Below are 13,088 nucleotides of genomic sequence, written 5' to 3'. Positions count from 1 at the left end.
CTTACCTGTTCCACTGGTCTCAGCCACTTCCCCCACAGGCTACTGCTCTTCTTTTACCGGTTGGATACTCCTCTGGGTGCATGAGAAATGGCTGAAAACAATCAGGTCACCTTCTCCTCCTAAATAAAACTTCAACATTCATTAGTACATATATAGGTTACAGTCATATTTTTCATATTTTTATCATTTTCTATAGTTTGTATGCTGGCCGTAACTGCTTCCACATCTACATATGGCGGTGTACTTGCATTCTCTTTTTTTTCTTCCTACTTGTTTATTGTTGCTACAAGTTCAAACAGTTCTTATATTCCATTCTTGTCTTATATGACTTTGGTTAGACATACCACCTGCAATACCTTAGGATCAAACTCACCAACCCCTCTTGCTGCCACAGGTTTAAACAATTTGTATGTCTGACCCTTTGTTTTTGGGATTTTTTCAGACATATCCTTATCCTTAAGTTCTGCAATACCTCTGGTTCAAAGCTGCTCACCTTAGGGAATGGTACCCTATCTTTGTCAGTCATACGTTCCCATTCAGACAAGAAGTCTTCAGCATGTGGACCATATTTCCCACACATAAAACTTCGCTGACCCCCTGGGCAGCGGCTCTTCAACCTGAACCCCGGTTAAACGTCCCTTACTTGAGCAACTGGCTCCCATAATTGTGGGCATTTTCCCACAAACACCAAAATACTCAATATAAGGTGACGGTGAAAGTTCTCTGAGTGCTCTTCACCTGCTCACGCCCACGTTGGCCAGTACTTCCATACACTGTCGATAGCGAAGGCAATGTACCCAACTTAGGGCCCCTATTGACCTATATTTACTGGAAGTTTTTAGGAATAACTTAACCTTTCCAGTAAAGTATCTGTCGTTGGAGATTTTCCTGAGAGAGACCAGCGAAAACTCCCTATGCGCTTTATTATACACAAATCACGCTTGCGTATGCTCTATACAGCGCTAATGATACCGCGATTTTACGCAAAAGCTCGTAAAAAGGATATCACGTTGCGCTATATATCGCACCCACAAACGCGCATTCCAATCGCACAGCATATAGGTACTTGTTACTTATCTGCCGTACGACCACTGGAATCGAATCACAAGCTGCGAAACCTCAGCCGGAGCGTATAAAAAACTATATGGGTCACAACACAATTCACAATTCCCTACCATGCTCCTGTGTAAGTCTCCTCACGACTTACGTATTAAACCTTATACTAACGTGAGTCAGCCGCCTCACGCCACCAAGCCTCCACTCACTCGGTGTACCACACGACGGGATCCCGAATTCCCTGGGTTCGAATATCCACTCACTCCTACGTTCGCTCACTCAAATACACTTTGGTTTTTCTGTACAGAAAATTTCAATTCATTCAGATAGGCAGCTTTACCCCAGAGGCAATACAGTTTTTAAACTAAATTTAGAGTAACCTGCTTTTGAAATCTGATAGTTATGTGCTATTGTATTAAATGTCTACTATCCCACCTTTGAACTAAACGACACTATTGTATAATTTGTACTCAGCGTCCGCATTCTTACGCACTTTGCGTAAACACGCAACCGTGCGTGTCTCTTGCGCTGCGTGCGCAGTCCTTTACTTTGTCCGAGATACGTGTATAAAACCCTGCGTCCGCAATAAAACAAATCACACAGCTCTAAGTATAAATGTGAACAATACTAATTACTATTGCCCACTAGACACAACTTGTTCTGTATAAACTTTTATGCAGACCTGCGTTTGTGTCTTTACGCTTACTTCCTTAAAATACTGTTATTTCAAATTTACCTATATAGCAACAAATGTATCCTATTTCACACAGATCTATAATGACTCTAGCAATAATCAATAATTTAAATGATATGATTCAGATTTGATAGCTATCTTGCAGAACATACACTGATATAAATATACACATAATTATAATATTATATATATATATATATATATATATATATACCACTTGACTCTCATAGAACCCCCACACAGTACACACATACTGAATGAATGCATTTCCTTCAAAGTCTCTAATTTGCATATCAACAGAGGTTCATATGCCTGTTCAAGAGGGTAGTGGGACAGGTTAATTAACATTTCAATGGCTATCCTAAACTAGCAAGCAGATTTAACTAAATCCTGGAGGAAAAAGAAAAAAAAACTTTGTTTATATCTGTGTGTAATTCTTACATCAAGTATTCATCTCACTATTAATTCTCATTAGGCCGAATTGAAACCATTTGTAATTGACTATGGCATGGGTTGAATAAATGCATTGGTAACTCATAAATGGTGTTTGATGTGACCAAGGAAAGTTGATTGTTCTGAGCAGAGTGAAAATCAGCTATTTAGAAAATGACCTTCCTAAGATGGCCACTGCTCCTCCCACTTCCACATCCATGAGGATTACACAAAATGGTGGCCAGGCCATGTGGCTAGTCCAAAATGGAGGACAGACCATGCGGCTTCCTTTGTCCCAAAGAAATCACATTATACAAGCACCAGAAGTTATTTTAGGCCTGAGTTAAAAAAAAAACTATATCAAGGCTATGCAGCAACTTTTAAACCTACTTAACAGATAAACAATCCAATCTGAATCAAACACAATATGACTTATTTGAACCTTGTTTTGCAACAATAAAACTACATTTTAGCATCTTAAATATTATGAGAAACGCATTGTCCCTTGAAATTTCATATCATTGGCTTACTGATAACACAACAATACATTAACGTGGATGTTATTTTCATCAGCTTCGCGATGCATCCATCGGAGCCGGTCAATTACAGCCGCGTTTGTAATGTACAGTGCATCATTAAGACCCTGATATTTTGGATGAGCCCCCATCTGTGAATGCCAAATTGTTTCCTCACAAATATGTAAAATGCCAGCTCTAATATATATTGTAAATGCCTGCACATCTTATTACCATGTGCCATCAATGTGCACTATACATAGCAAAACACTGCATCCCATAAGAGAAAACAATACACCCACACATTATCTGAGTTCCAAAGCTCATTGATGTATATATTTGTTATTAAAAGGATATGGATTCAATATATTACAAAGTACAGTATACCTATAGTTACATGGTTACACTCACACAGTAAGCAGTTAAAACATACAGTTACATACAGTTACAGTTACATGCCAGCATACAATACCATTTCCTCAATGTATCTTATCTCTCTCTCTCTCTCTCTCTGTACAGTAATGCTGGGACTCCATCTTCCTCTGTGACCAAAACAGGAACTAACCTCCTGTGTGGTCAGCAGTGTATTATCTAGTTTCTGGAGGAGGGGACTCTCTCTCATTCATGATGAGTCACTAGTCTCTTTGTATGTGCTAATCAGGTTCAGCCTTGAAGACATCCAAAGGGGCTGGCCTGAGCTTCCTGTCCACTGTCCTAATAAGAGTGATTTTTTAGCTTTCATACATATAATCATAATTATTTGTTGCAATGTCCTACAACTTAATAACAAGTATCAAATTAATCTACACATTAATCTGGTTGCTTCAATAGTAAACATGACCGGTCTATCTTGTTTCGTTCAAATAATACACATACATGACATTACTTCATTATATATAATTTTAAATCATCATGATGTCTGGCGCTTGATACCACCACAATTATGTACTGCATGAAATAAGTGTTGAATCCATCTCTGTGGCATGTCCATGTAAATGCGTGTGTTACCATATATTGCTGTGCTTGCTGCGCGTATTTGCAAGTATAGCGACTTATATGTGTGTAGTTTGTATGTTCTTTCTATGTAATTTTTTTTTTACTTTGATACATGTCTATGCTGTTCTCTGCGTGCCCCACGCACCACTGTGCTATCTTTGCAATAAGGTGAGGGGGCGGGAGTATACAGGGAAAGCGGGGTGATCCCTAAGTTGACATGAGAGGGGGATATGGGAGGCCCCATAAATAGATATCACTAGCTGGGGGAGGGGGGGATTATATAATAAGAAAAAAAAGGACACACATAGGGACACATGGGGGATTACCTTATTACCAAGCTTATTTGAAAAAAAACAAAACACCCCACTGTTTCTGATTGGATTTTCTCAAAAATTGTCAGTTAACTAGTTAAAAGTGTATTATATTGGGTTGGGGGTGGAAGACTGGCGCTGGGAATCCCGGCGGGGGGCTTGGGGGCAGGTGCAACAAAGACCCTTGCGGGCTTGCTGCACTTGCCACGCAGCGGGCTCGGGGTGTCGTGGAATAGTCCCTGTTAGTCGGCATGCTGACTGTCAGGCATTTGATCGCTTGGGATCCCGGCGTCAGCATGGTGACTGCCGGGATCCCAAGCACTGGTCACATGACCGCATCCCTGTTATATTACATTAATCACCAGCCATTTTGCATCTGACATTATATAAATAATTTTAGATCGAATCCAAATATACCATCAGAAATTTGACATCACAAAAGGTTTTTGTGATATTTTGAAAAATGTTAATAAAAAAATTAAAGTATTTTATCACAGTACGTGCTCCCTTCTGCCTGAGCTATGGGGTACGCATCCTGCAAGACTCCTCTATGTCATCAGAATCCCTCTCCTCATCTTCCTCATTTCCATCCATGTGCTGGTCCTGGGGCAGAACCCTCCTCTGGATGCCATGTTGGATTGCTGGCTCCTGTAGTATCTATTGTCACGATCCGGGTACTGAGACACCATTTTCTACCCATTAGGTGTCTCCTGAGGTTGGCTCAGCGGGCCAGGGCCGGGCTTTAGCTATGGTTATTGCTCGCAGCGCTGGTTTCAGTGGCCGCCTCGGTATATGTACTCACGGAGGTGCGGCGCTCTCAGCCCAGTCGCGCCGTCACCACCACGCCTGTGGTCCTATCCTGGATGTGCGTCCTCCATGTGTCTCTGCTGCCGCTTATGTCCCTGTGGCCTCTGTGCGCGTGAAGTTCTGCTGCTGCGGCCTCCGTCGCCATTGTTACACATGCTTCACAGTACTTAATTCCCCTTCAGTCCCTGTCTATGGGTACAGCCATGATGGACTGTAGTCACATGTCATTATTCCACCTATCCTCAGTGCTGCTGGAGCCCAGGTATTATGGTCAGCCAATCCCTGCAGTTCATCTGGCATAAATATCCTGTCTCCACACCCAGAAGGTTGTCAGTGCTTCCTTTGTCTATCCTGTGAATACAGTGTGCAGTTCACTGTGGACTTCTCCTGCAGTTCAGCCTGACTCCCTGATGGTTTCCTTTTGCGGTGTTGTTCCAGCTCTCCGGTGTTTAAGCCCTGTGGTGCAGCCTGTCATCTTTGCTCCCGCACCCAGTGCTAACTAAAGGGTTATGTTCTGGCTTTCCAGTAGCCACTCTCCAGTTACCCTCTGTGTTCCTGCGAACCCCAGCTTCTTCTAAAGCTCTCCTGCAAACCCCAGCTTCTTCTACAGCTCTCCTGCGAACCCCAGCTTCGCCTACAGATTTCCTGCGAACCCCAGCTTCGCCTACACTTTTTCCACGAACCCCAGCTTCATTTATTATTTACCTGAGCACCCCAGTATTATTTACAGTTCACCTGCTACTCCCAACTTCACGTTATACCTCACCTGGGCTCCCAAGTACTGGACTTTCACACTCATTCCGGATTATTGATCCTAACCAGCTGTATTATATTCACCTGTGACTTTTGTTTATTTCATTGCACCTTATATGACTTTTTATTTAATAAATATCCTCAAAGATATTCCAGTTGTCGTGGTCACACCTTCGGGCACTTACTGCTACTGTCTGACGTATGTCTAAGAGTCCACTCACTCCTCCTAAATTCAGGTACCCGTCAGCCCCTATAACTGAGGCTTCCAGCCAGTGGCGTAAGTTCGTCCAAGTTGCCCGGAGGCAAGATAAATATTGGTGCCCCCCTATTTCCTATAATAAGATAAATAAATGTATGTATGTATGTATGTATGTATGTATGTATGTATGTATGTATGTGTGCTTGCGTATTTGTGTGTGTGTGTGTGTGTGTGTGTGTGTGTGTGTGTCTGTGTGTGTGTGGAGTGTTCTGAAAAAAATGTATATACTGTATTTATACATTTAATTGTCTTTTATTTTAAATCACACATTTCTTAGCAGTCATACCCAGGATTAGAACCCATGACCTGTTACACTGACAGCAGACACTTTACTGATAGAGTTATTTGCTCCTGTATGGGAAGCATGAAAATTCTAACTATATGAAGTTACGTGTAATTGTCAGAGAAGTATCTTCATATAGTTACAATTCTCATATTTCTTATACAAGAGCAAACAGCTTCATCAGTAAGGTGTCTGCTTCCAGTGTAATAGGTCGTGGTTTCTAATCCTGGGTGTGACCCTTGTAAAATGTGTATATACAGTATAATAAAGAAGGTGTGATTTGTAAGGTGCAGGGACCATTGAGGAAGTCGGCCACTGAAAAGACAGTGACAGATATCAATTAACTTAATTCAATGGTGTCACAGAATGGGAGGAGAGGTGCCCCCCTTCAGAGCAGGAGCCCGGCGGCAGATGACTCCGTTGCCTCCCAGAGTTCTGCCTCTGCTTCCAGCTACCTTCACCAGCCCTCAGTTGTGACACCTATGTTGCTGGAGAGAAAAATATCAAGTACACTCCATTGGATGAGCTGTATAAAATCATTTTACCTCCACTTGACATTAAGTTGGGCCTAATGAAGAATTTTGTGAAAGCTCTAGATAAAGAAGGGTAGGCTTTCAGTTATCTGAAGGAAAGGTTTCCAAAGTGAAGCAAAGCTAAAAGAAGGCATACAGTATTGGTTGGCCCCCAAATAAGGAAACTGCTTACCAGTGAAATATTAAAAACTAAAGTGATGGGCATAGAGGGGTACATTTACTAAGCAGTGATAAGAGCGGATAAGTGAGCCAGTGGAGAAGTTGCCCATGGTAACCAATCAGCACTGAAGTAACATCTATCATTTGCATACTATAAAATGATACAGAGCTGCTGATTGGTTGATGGGGAAATTTCTCCACTGGCTCACTTCTCCGCTCTTATCACTGCCTAGTAAATGTTCCCCAGAGTCTGCTGCTTGGTCCTCCTTCAAGGCTGCCGGGCGTGGATTCTTAGAAAAAGTTGGCCAACTACATGTCCATCGTGAATGAACTATTGGACAATTACAAATATATGGGTTGTAGAATGACACTTAATATTCACTTTTTACATTTCCATCTACACTTTTTCCCTGACAACCTGGGTAGTGTAAATGATGAACAGGGAGAATGTTTTCACCAACACATTCTGACAATGGAGCATCGCTACCAAGGATGCTGGGACCCTGTAATGATGGAAGACTAGTGCTGGTTCCCAGGGATGTGTGGTGAGGTAAATGGCTCAGAAGGCATTGGCAAGCACCAGAGCAAGATTTACACACAATATATGAGCCAAAGGGTTCATGTGGGCATTATACACCGGTGCAGCAGTATATAGTGCTGGAAATTTGGTGAGTTTTGATCAGAGATGTGTGGAAAAGACAGGCAGGGGGGGCACTGTCTCACCTGTCATTGGGGGTAATTCTGAGTTTATCGCAGCAGCAAGTTTGTTAGCAATTGGGCAAAACCATGTGCACTGCAGGGGGGCAGATATAACATTTGCAGAGAGAGTTAGATTTGGGTGGGTTATATTGTTTCTGTGCAGGGTAAATACTGGCTGCTTTATTTTACACTGCAATTTAGATTTCAGTTTGAACACACCACACCCAAATCTAACTCTCTCTGCACATGTTATATCTGCCTCCCCTGCAGTGCACATGGTTTTGCCCAACTGCTAACAAAATTCCTGCTGCGATCAACTTGGAATTACCCCCATAGACTTTTAACTTCAGAGTTTTGACTATAAAAATGATTAGAATGATACAAAGAAGATATTTCTAATATTTTCTTTGGATTGTTAAGGGTTTCTAACGTTCAGTTTCTGCAATTTTACTAGTATTTTATAAATGAATGCAATGAGAATATTTAAATTCTATAGAGATTAATTGAAATTTTCATTTATCTTATTTTTCAGATATAACTATGACCACTTTTGTTACTTGTGTGTATCTAATAAATGCGACGTTTTCACTGTAAACTGTTTGTAGCCTACGCAAGATAACATGGGTGAAGTGGTTAATGAAACCAAATCTGTCTACAGTATACAGAATTTCAATAACACAAAAGAAAACTGAGCCATGGAAATTGCATTCTCGTAAGGTGCTTATTCAAATACTTTACGCAACACTAAAATAAACAAATAAAGCAGAGCATGTCATAATAACACACACATAATCCCATAAAAAACAAACTTACCAAAACCACACAAAAAAAGGGGAATTTATCTCTGAACGAAAACTTCTTTCCTTTCCGTTCCGTTCTCTCTTTCATGTCGCTGTATCCGTTTCACAGACAATAACAAAGAAAATGCAAAATGGGGGAATTCATTCCAATTCATCCCCTGCATGGATGATGTACTTGTTAGCATTACTGCAAACACTATTAACAATTATTTTTTACTATGATTATAAATGACAACATATCCATCCAGTGTCGGATTGGGGCATGTAGGGCCCACCGGAGAAATGCAGTGGTAGGGGTGTGGCCAGTCTGCAGACGGGGTGTGGCCTGCCACCTCATTGGTTTGACTAACCATTAGAAAGTGCAACTTTTGGGCCCCTACATAAATATATACAGTAAATTCAGCTGCTGCATGCATGATAATGTACCAGATTAATAACATTAATAACAGCAATGCACTGTAGAAAATAGTATACACTATACTTAGTCCAGTATAAGGTAACATGTATAATGTATAATTCAAGTGCACAGTCTGGAACCTGATCCTTAGAGCAGGAGGTGGGCCCCTAGGCAGGGCCGTTTGTAGACAATTTGGCTCCCAGTGCGAGATTTTAAAATGCGCCCCCCCCCCCCCCCCCCATTGCTATAAAAAAAATTGCGCCCCCCCATATAGCTATAAAAAGAAAAAGTATGCGCGCGCCGGAGGCGCGCGCGCTCCCGACAAGGCGTGGCCTCATCTGATATCATCACGCCCACCACAGGGGGGAAAAAATAAAAAAAGTCTCCATTTTACACATTACAGCAGCCAAGTGTCCCCATTTTACACAGTGCGGCAGGCAGGTGTCCCCATTTTACAGAGCGCAGCAGGCAGATATCCCCATTTTACACAGTACGCAGGCAGGTATCCCCATTTTACACAGTGCGGCAGGCAGATATCCCCATTTTACACAGCGCGGCAGGCAGGTATCCCCATTTTACAAAGTGTGGCAGGCAGGTATCCCCATTTTACACAGTGCGGAAGGCAGATATCCCCATTTTACACAGTACGCAGGCAGGTATCCCCATTTTACACAGTGCGGCAGGCAGGTGTCCCCATTTTACACAGTGCGGCAGGCAGGTGTCCCCATTTTACACAGTGCGGCAGGCAGGTGTCCCCATTTTACACAGTGCGGCAGGCAGGTGTCCCCATTTTACACAGTGAGGCAGGTGTCCCCATTTTACACAGTGAGGCAGGTGTCCCCATTTTACACAGTGAGGCAGGTGTCCCCATTTTACATAGTGCGGCAGGCAGGCGCCCATTTTACACAGTGCGGCAGGCAGGTGTCCCCATTTTACACAGTGCGGCAGACAGGTGTCCCCATTTTACACAGTGCGGCAGGCAGGCCCCTATTTTACACAGCGTGGCAGGCAGGCCCCCATTTTACACAGCGTGGCAGGCAGGCCCCCATTTTACACAGCATGGCAGGCAGGTGTCCCCATTTTACACAGTGCAGCAGGCAGGTATCCCCAGTGTGGCAGGCAGGTATCCCCAGTGTGGCAGGCAGGTGTCAAGTGGTGGGGGGGAAGGAAGGGGGAGAGAGTATATATACTTACATGTTCCGCTCTTCGGATCCCGCCGCCGGACGTCCCTCGCGCCGGCCGCCCCCGCCGCCGCCTCCTTCCAGGCTTCTCTCCTCCCTCTCCCCGAGCGCTCCTGCTTGGGGGGCGGGGCTTCGTGGAATGACGCATTTGCGTCATGACGTCACGACGCAAACGCGTCATTTCGCGAAACTCCGCCCCCTCGAGCAGGAGCGCTCGGGGAGAGGGAGGAGAGGGGGAAATAACACTTAAAGTGCCGCGGCGGGCGCCCCGTGCGGTTGCACGGCTCGCCCGCCGCTAGAAACGGCACTGCCCCCAGGCAGTGGGGCCCACCAGTGGTTTCCCCTGTATCCATGTGGGCCAGTCCAAGCCTGTATACATCTCTAAGCAGAAATGTCAAAACTGCCAACTGCACCTACTGACAGGTTTTAATGATATGTCCCTTGAGTGCAGGGACGGCCTTTTTCGGCCCTGGTATCCGTGTGCACGTGCATGTGAAAGGGGGTGAACGGACACTGCTTACTGGGGCATGCTGCAAGTCAGGGGGCGTGGGCTTGTGGCACACCCCCTTATTTCATAGACACTGGCACTTTGGGCAACGGGGAAGGGGGGATAAACCAGAGAGCCAAAAGCTGCGCTGTGAGCGGCCTTCCCCGCTCTCTGTGTGACTGGACCAGCCCACCACCCCTTCTGGCATATGCCAGAAGTGCCAGATGAACAGTCTGGCCCTGCTGGAGTGTTTCCATTTTTAAATAGTGCACAGTAAAATTTATCATATTCTACATGCTTAACACAATTTATACTATCTGCTTTTATTTTCTGGCTTTAGATGATTTTACTTATTGTAAAAGGGGCATTTAAATGCCAAAAAATGACATAACAACAAGTTCACTCAGCCTATCATATATGTTATTCATACAGCACCTAAAGCCACTGCACGCCAAACACATTAGTATTTTAAAATGTTGCCAGCTGTGAGATGTGTTGAGCTGTATTTAGTCCCTCTTCCTCCTTGGCACGGACACTGGTAAGCTCCGTAAGATCAAATGAGTATATCGTAATTATGCAAAATATAATATTCTTTCAAAACACTCCCAACTCAACTATCCTTGGAACAGGTGACCTCTCCTTTCTACCCTGCCTATGTCACATTATTCATGTCACATTACTCATGCAATTATGTTGTCTCCTCGATGTTGCCATATTTTTCTGTATTTGTACATTTGGGATGTTAGTTGCTGTCACCTTTGGGCATCTGTGAGTCAACAGCTCCTAGCATCGCATAGCTTATCAGTTTTGAGCAATATCTTTTTGCAGCATTTTTTTATTAATTCCAAAATATACATAACAAGATATCACTGTGGTGCCAGTGAACATTGGGGATTATTCAGGTTTGTTAGCCATCCAAAAAAGCACACTAATAGGCAAAACCGTGCTGCACTGCAGGTGTGGAAGATGTAACATGTGCAGAGAGATTTAGATTTGGGTGGGTTATATTGTTTCTTTGCAGGGTAAATACTGGCTGCTTTATTTTTACACTGCAATTTAGATTTCAGTTTGAATACACCCCACCCAAATCTTTCTGCACATGTTACATCTGCCCCACCTACAGTGCAACATGTTTGGCCCATTAATGTACTTTTTTTTCGGTTTGCTCACAACCCTGAATAACCCCCTTGACTAATACTGAGTGCACAACAGGTGTCACCACATGCGGTGACGTCTCTCTGTGTGATGTCTATGCAATAAGAGTCTAATTCATACCTGATTGCAGCAGCATTTTTTTTTAGCTAATGGGCAAAACCATGTGCACTGCAGGTGGGGCAGATATAACATGTGCACGGAGAGTTAGAGTTGGGTGGGGTGTGTTCAAACTGAAATCTAAATTGCAGTGTAAAAAATAAAGCAGCCAGTATTTACCCTGCACAGAAACAATATAACCCACCCAAATCTAACTCTCTCTGCACGTTATATCAGCCCCACCGGCAGTGCACATGGTTTTGCCCATTAGCTAACAAATTTGCTGCTGCGATCAGGTCTGAATTTGGACCTAAGACCCACACACACAGCAAACTTGGTAGAAGAAGCACCTACCGCTGGGCATGTGCAGCATCTGTGCTCTGTCCCTTGAATTGCATGACATGGTGGCAGCTCTAGTAATCTTATTACATACCATTGCTATTGTTGTTAGAATTTGAGCCGCTTTCCAAGATGAGGGAGGTTTACGGGCAACCAGGACCCACCCCCTCCCTGCGTTTGCCTTTGAGCTGGTTGGATGGTAGTTTATCACTCTCCACTTTATCACTTTTCAAGGCTTAGTACATCTGGCCAATAGTACTAAAATAATTTCTGCAACTAAATCGACATGCCTTTCAGCACTTTAATGCAGGCTACCTATGATAGTTGACCAACAAGGTCTCTATTGCTACATAGACAGTCAGTTGGCTGTCGGGAACTTGATAAGAGAAAAACAAAACAATACAACATATGAACCTGATGATACTTGTTCATATAACAGTTTGCTGTTGTTTTAGTTCTATTTTAAGTCATTCCACATTCAACTGATTAGAGTTTATTTTTGGTGTTGTTTATTTCGGGATTGTAAGCTGTCTTTACAGTACGTCACTCACCTCAGTTATCAGAATGAAAACATGCTCTCCCTGCACATTTTGCACATTATAAAACAAAAGTTTTTTGCCCAATAAACCAATAAAATGCAGTGAATGGCAGAAAAAAAGAGGAAGTTAATTATTTGCCTTCCAAATTCTTGTGAAATCATCAGACATGTTGCAATGTTGTTACACAGTCACTTGTATAGTGTTGAATTTCCACAATTGCTTCATGGGTTATGGGGTGAGCTGATAAGTGCCCAGCTGAACACTGTGTGCTGTATTCTCTGAGATAAGATATTTTGATCTTTAAAATGAAATTAAAGTATTTGTTTTTCCTTTAAAATTACATTGTACTCATAAATCTACTCCAATCCACATATTCCAAGTACATTTGGAGTTAGGCCCATATGCTTTGGGGTATTTTAGATAGACGTTCTTGTTGGGGATTGGGACTACCTATACTCCATCGGTACTGTAACGCCTTGCGCTTGTGTCAGATGGTTGCTTGGCACTTCCAACTCACACTAGGTGCTGGGTTGATTTGGAAGGTGATATGCTGCAGATAGACTCGATCTTCCACTTTCCCTGGTTATTAGGTAAACA

The 13,088-nt window shown here is 43.1% G+C and overlaps 1 long non-coding RNA gene across 1 annotated transcript in view; it reads right to left on the bottom strand.

Annotated features, from left to right (window-relative positions):
• The window catches only part of LOC134993422 (uncharacterized), a 72,773-nt gene extending 64,402 nt beyond the window's left edge, over positions 1–8,371 (bottom strand). The window contains exon 1 of the long non-coding RNA XR_010197267.1: positions 8,311–8,371. This is a non-coding gene — a long non-coding RNA (uncharacterized LOC134993422). The remainder of the gene's footprint in view (positions 1–8,310) is intronic.
• Positions 8,372–13,088: the final 4,717 nt, after the last annotated feature.

The sequence above is a fragment of the Pseudophryne corroboree genome, chromosome 1 (assembly GCF_028390025.1).
Source record: "Pseudophryne corroboree isolate aPseCor3 chromosome 1, aPseCor3.hap2, whole genome shotgun sequence".
NCBI classification, from domain to species: Eukaryota; Metazoa; Chordata; class Amphibia; order Anura; family Myobatrachidae; genus Pseudophryne; species Pseudophryne corroboree.
The sequence above is the reverse complement of the archived record's forward strand: the minus strand, read 5'-3'. Positions and strand labels throughout refer to the sequence as shown.